Source organism: Eptatretus burgeri, chromosome 4 (genome assembly GCF_056783735.1).
Source record: "Eptatretus burgeri isolate ZD-2024b chromosome 4, Ebu_testis_v1, whole genome shotgun sequence".
Taxonomy (NCBI): domain Eukaryota; kingdom Metazoa; phylum Chordata; class Myxini; order Myxiniformes; family Myxinidae; genus Eptatretus; species Eptatretus burgeri.
In genome coordinates, this window is record NC_140964.1 from 89,268,008 (window position 1) to 89,273,791 (window position 5,784).

A 5,784-nucleotide genomic window follows, 5' to 3' on the forward strand; every position below is an offset into this window, starting at 1 on the left:
TCTCTTCTTCCAATTCTGTCTTTTAAGGCTTTCAGGTTTGATGACGTAAAAAGGGGGAGTAAGCCTGCACTTTCTTCCCAGAACTTTCTTGATCTTGCTCCCATCAAGCACCATCCGACAAAGAACTACATCGATAGGTTTAGATCCCAAAGAGTGATAGCAACTCCAAAAGTCTCCAAAATATAAATAAATAAAATAATAATAATAATAAATAAATAAATAAATAAATAAATAAATAAATAAAAGCCCCCAAAAAAGTTTCAAGTGTCCAACATAAACCCAACTTTCCAAGTCTTCAAGGTATAACCACATTCCCGTTGAGTTTCCAAGATATGCATCACATTGTGAGTTATCAATCCAGAACCCACATTTCAAGTATTCAAAGTAAAACCAACTTACAAAGTCTCTTAAGGATAACTCATTTACTGATTTTTTTCAAAATTTGTGAGTCTCCAAGGTAGGCCCCATATTTAGAACCATCTTGGCAGAACCCTTTCCTGAGTCTCCAAGGTAGTTATTTAAACCATCAAGGCAGAACTCATTTACTGATTTTTTCAAAATTTGTGAGTCTCCAAGGTAGGCCCCATATTTAGAACCATCTTGGCAGAACCCTTTTCCTGAGTCTCCAAGGTCTTGGTCGCTCATAAGGTCTTCAACCAAGCCAACAATTTCCCCCCCAAGTTGTAGCAAAAGCAGTATTTTCATTTCGTATTTCAGACACAATTTCCTGTGAGAGAAAATAATAATGTATTAATTAAGTTATTTAATTATTAAACGAGTCGATGTTTAAAAGGAACTAAAAATAGGAAAATAAAATCTTACCTCAATGGATAAGAGGTTTGAATCCAGTTCATCAACTTGAAGGTTTAGTTCCATACAAGTCAGAGAGTTCCAAGGGACCCCAAAGTCATCCCACTCAAGGTCTTGCTCGTTCTGTCGGTCTTGGTCGCTCATAAGGTCTTCAACCAAGCCAACAATTTCACCCCAAGTTGTGGCAAAATCGGTATTTTCATGTTGCATTTCAGATACAATTTCCTGTGAGAGAAAATAATAATGTATGAATTAAGTTATTTAATTATTAAACGAGTCGATGTTTAAAAGGAACTAAAAATAGGAAAATAAAATCTTACCTCAATGGATAAGAGGTTTGAATCCAGTTCATCAACTTGAAGGTTTAGTTCCATACAAGTCAGAGAGTTCCAGGCAAGCACACAGCACACCATCACCAGCAAAAAAAAAACTGTTTAAAATGGAGCCTGGGCTTGAGGCTTTTATAGGGAAAGACTGTTGGGTGTGGTTTCCTGTGGAAATTCCCTGGTGGAATTTCATAACATGCTGGAAACCATTTCATAACATGGAAACCATAGAAACTGAAACATGCTGAAATTTTCTCGTGATTTCTTTGTGAGTCAGAGATGAACTGGAAATGATGTAAGAGTAGGTGGGCGGGGCTTAGGAAAAGTGGGCGTGGCTTATAAAAATACCTCATGAAAAGTGGGCGGGGCTTAGCAAAAGTGGGCGGGGCTGAGGAAAAATGGGCGTGGCTTATAAAAAACCTCATGGAAAGTGGGCGGGGCTTAGCAAAAGTGGGCGGGGCTTAGCAAAAGTGGGCGGGGCTTAGGAAAAGTGGGCGGGGCTTAGGAAAAGTGGGCGGGGCTTAACAAAAATAACCTGTGGCTCAGGAGGTGGTCAGATGAGATCATTAAGAGAAGTTTATCATTTCGTAATGGCACAAAAGGGGTATCTTAAAAAATATAAAGATTCAAATGTTTTGTTTTTCAATATTTTAGATGGGGATTATTGTGCAAAGAAAATTAAACTATTGAAGGAATTTGAGAATGAACAAATGTTTATAGGTTCAATGAGTGAGCTAAACAATATGCATTGGTTATTTGATAAAGAGTGCCCCGAGGCTTAGACGTTTCAGATATTTCTTTAGAATCACCTTTAACAAATCTTTATCTTGTTGTATGGGTTATTTGATAAAGAGTGTCCCGGGGCTTAGGCATTTCAGATATTTCTTTAGAATCACCTTTAACAAATCTTTATCTTGTTGTATGGGTTATTTGAATAGAGAGTGCCCCGAGGCTTCGACGTTTCAGATATTTCTTTAGAATCACCTTTAACAAATCTTTATCTTGTTGTATGGGCTATTTGAATAGAGAGCCCCTAGGTTAAAAGGGGAAATAAAAAAATGACCGTTTTTACAGCCATTTTTCCCTGCTGTGCAGGGGTTTGGCTTTTTCTTGAGGCAATGTTTTATGGCCGGATGCCCTTCCTGACGCCAACCCTGGTCGCCTCTTACGACACACAGGGATATGGTACACCTATTCTAACCGGGGCATACACCGGGACCAGTACACTGGCACTCATTTCGCCGACCTCGGAAGGATGGCAGGCTGAGTCAACCCCCTGGTGTTAATTCAGCAGCCAACGGGGCTTGAACTCAGGACCCTGGGATCCCAAGCCGCCACCCTAACCACTAAGCCAACACCAGGCTCCAGGTTAAAAGGGGAGACAAATAAATATACCTTGGGCTAAAAAGGGGATTTTTTTTTTAGGGGAAAAAAAGAAAAATTTCATGGCTGAAAATCCCCCATTCATTTACATGGGGAAAAGTGAGCCAGAACCAGTATTCTTCCCCTACTCGCCCGCCCTCTCGCTCGCCCGCCCTCTCGCTCGCCCGCCCTCTCGCTCGCCCGCCCTCTCGCTCGCCCGCCCTCTCGCTCGCCCGCCCTCTCGCTCGCCCGCCCTCTCGCTCGCCCGCCCTCTCGCTCGCCCGCCCTGTCGCTCGCCCGCCCTGTCGCTCGCCCGCCCTCTTGCTCGCCCGCCCTCTCGCTCTCCCGCTCTCTCGCGCTCGCTTGCTGGGGCGCGGTAATTCGGTCACGGGAAACTTGGTCACGGTAAAACGGTCACAGTAATTCGGTCACGAGGTAATTCGGTCACGGTAATTCGGTCACAAGGTAATTTGGTCACGGTATTATTATTATTATTTATTATTCACTGCATTTAAGGCCAGTTAGGCCCAAGAGCAGAAATAACCAAGGCCCAAGAGCAGTAATAAACATTTTCATTTCATGGCCGGCGAATGTTGTTGGCATAATGACGTATTGACCAAGTTTACTGACAACTATAATGGAATCGATTCTGTCTCTCTCAACTTTTAAATTCCGATTCCATTATAGTAGTCAGTATACTTGGTCAATACGTCATTATGCCAACAAGATTCGCCGGCCATGAAATGAAAATGTTTATGACTGCTCTTGGGCCTTGTTTATTACTGCTCTTGGGCCTAACTGGCCTTAAGGCCCGGTCACACCTTGACGTTTTAGCCAACGTATGCCGATTTTTGAATTTTTTTTCTAAAACGCTGGCACACGTTGAATACGTTATGGGTAAGTTTTGATAACATTGAGAGCACGCTGAAAAACACTGCCATACGTCGTTGTACGTTGGCTTTAAACGTTGTACTTTTCGGTTGTCCTCAAATTTTTGCATGCTTGAAATTTCACGACGTATGCCGGCGTATGACTCACACGTTCCGCTACGCTGGCCACAAGTTGTATGCACGGTCTGCGATCGTTGACAGACGTCAACACATGCTACTTGTAAGTTAATCATAAGTTGAGATACGCCGAGGTAATGTTTAGCGTACCTGAAACTTATTTCTAACCTATGATTAACGTGTTGTTGGCACGTTACGCGATCGTTGCCACACATCGACAGACGTTACTTTTGAGTTACTCATAGGCTGAAAGACGTCGGTATAATGGATCGTCCTTGCGTCAGCGTCCACGGCCACGGCCAGGACACTTATTTGCAGCATTCTTCAAACTTTTCTTCGGCATGACGAGGATGTTCACACTTCGATGTCTAGCTTGGCTATGATTCCAATTGTCCATCGGCAGCGTCTATTTAAAATAGTCGAGTTTGAGCGTTTTAACAAGTTCAGAAGAAACGCTTCAAATTTCAAAACCTCAGCGTCAAAAAACAAAGGCGAGTGACAGCAATTTAAATCGTTCATTGTAAACAATGAAAATAGCTGAGTGGTACCGTTTAAAAGTCGTTGAGTGTAAAAAAAAAAATCCAATTGTTGAGCGCAAACGTCTACTTTCAATAGTCGAGTTTGAGCGATTTAGCACGTTCAATAGAAACGATTAAAATTTCCGAGCGCCAGCGTCAAAAAACAAAGGCGAGTGACAGCAATTTAAATCGTTCATTGTAAACAATGAAAATAGCTGAGTGGTACCGTTTAAAAGTCGTTGAGTGTAAAAAAAATCCAATTGTTGAGCGCAAGCGTCTACTTTCAATAGTGGAGATGCAGCCATTTAAATCGTTGAGTGGCAGCCTATGAACCTACACGTGGACACGCGGACGCAAGGACGATCCATCATAATCCACACCCTCCCCCTCACACTCACCTACTACTGCCAACATGAACAAACTAATACTAATACTAATACTCAAACTCATACTAATACTGATACTGATACTGATACTGTTACTGCTGACATGGACATCGACTCAAAAAGGACTCGAAAACACTGTTGGGTTCCCCTTTAATGAACACCATTTTTATATACCAATTCCCAAAACTGCTGGGAACACGTCTTTGTATGGCAGTTGTAAGCTATAAACACATTCATTTTTTTTTTTTGTCGACCGGAAGACGTCATTGGAATACGTCTACATACGTCGATGTGTGTTGGGACTACGTAAAGAATTGGTTCAAAGCACGTCAAACATAAGTTAGAAATAAGTTTCGCGTAAAAAAGACATTACCGCGACGTGTTTCGACTTATGAGTAGCTTATAAGTAGCCTTTGTGGACGTGTGTAAGCGTCCACATATCGTGTGTAAAACTTATCCCCATCGCATGCGGAACGTGTGTCATACGCCGAGTACGTCGTAAAATTTTGAACATGTTTAAAATTTCTTGACGTACTCTACTTACTACGACTTATGATAGCGTGCTTTAGCGTTCTACTCACGTATACCAAACTTATTCATACCGTATTTGACGTGCCCCCAACGTTTTAGACACATTTTTCTTAGGTCGGCATACGCTGGCAAGATCGCCAAGGTGTGACCGCGATGTTGTCACTTCCATTTCTACGGCAGTTATGATTCGAATCGTTGTGCGTCAGCCTTTTAATAGGCTACGTCACGACATCGTCGGCGATGCGTGCAACGCGCTATGCCTAAGTTAGACTATCGTTGGGCATCGGTTGTGAAGGCCGACAACAGGTTCAGCATTCGTTGGTATAAGTTATCTATAACACAACGAAACGTTCTGTGTCCATTACCAATATGTTATGCATACGACCAACTCGTTATGAATACGTCCGAATCTTAAAAAAAAAACATCAAAAGTTCAACGTCAGCCAGCGTTTTACATACATTTTAATACGTTGCCATCGCTGGCCAAGACGTCAAGGTGTGACCGGGCCTTTAAATGCAGTGAAAAATAATACCGTGACGAAATTACCGTGACCGAATTCCTGTGACCAAATTACCTTGTGACCGTTTTACCGTGACCAAATTTCCCGTGACCAAATTACCAACGTTCCTCTCGCTCTCTCGCTCGCCCTCTCGCTCTCGCTCGCCCTCGATCGCTCACTCGCTCTCTATCGCTCGCTCGCTCTCTCTCTCTCTCTCTCTCTCTCGCTCGCCCTCTCGCTCGCCCTCTCGCTCGCCCTCTCGCTCGCCCTCTCGGTCTCTCTCGCTCGCCCTCTCGCTCGCCCTCTCGCTCGCCCTCTCGCTCGCCCTCTCGCTCGCCCTCTCG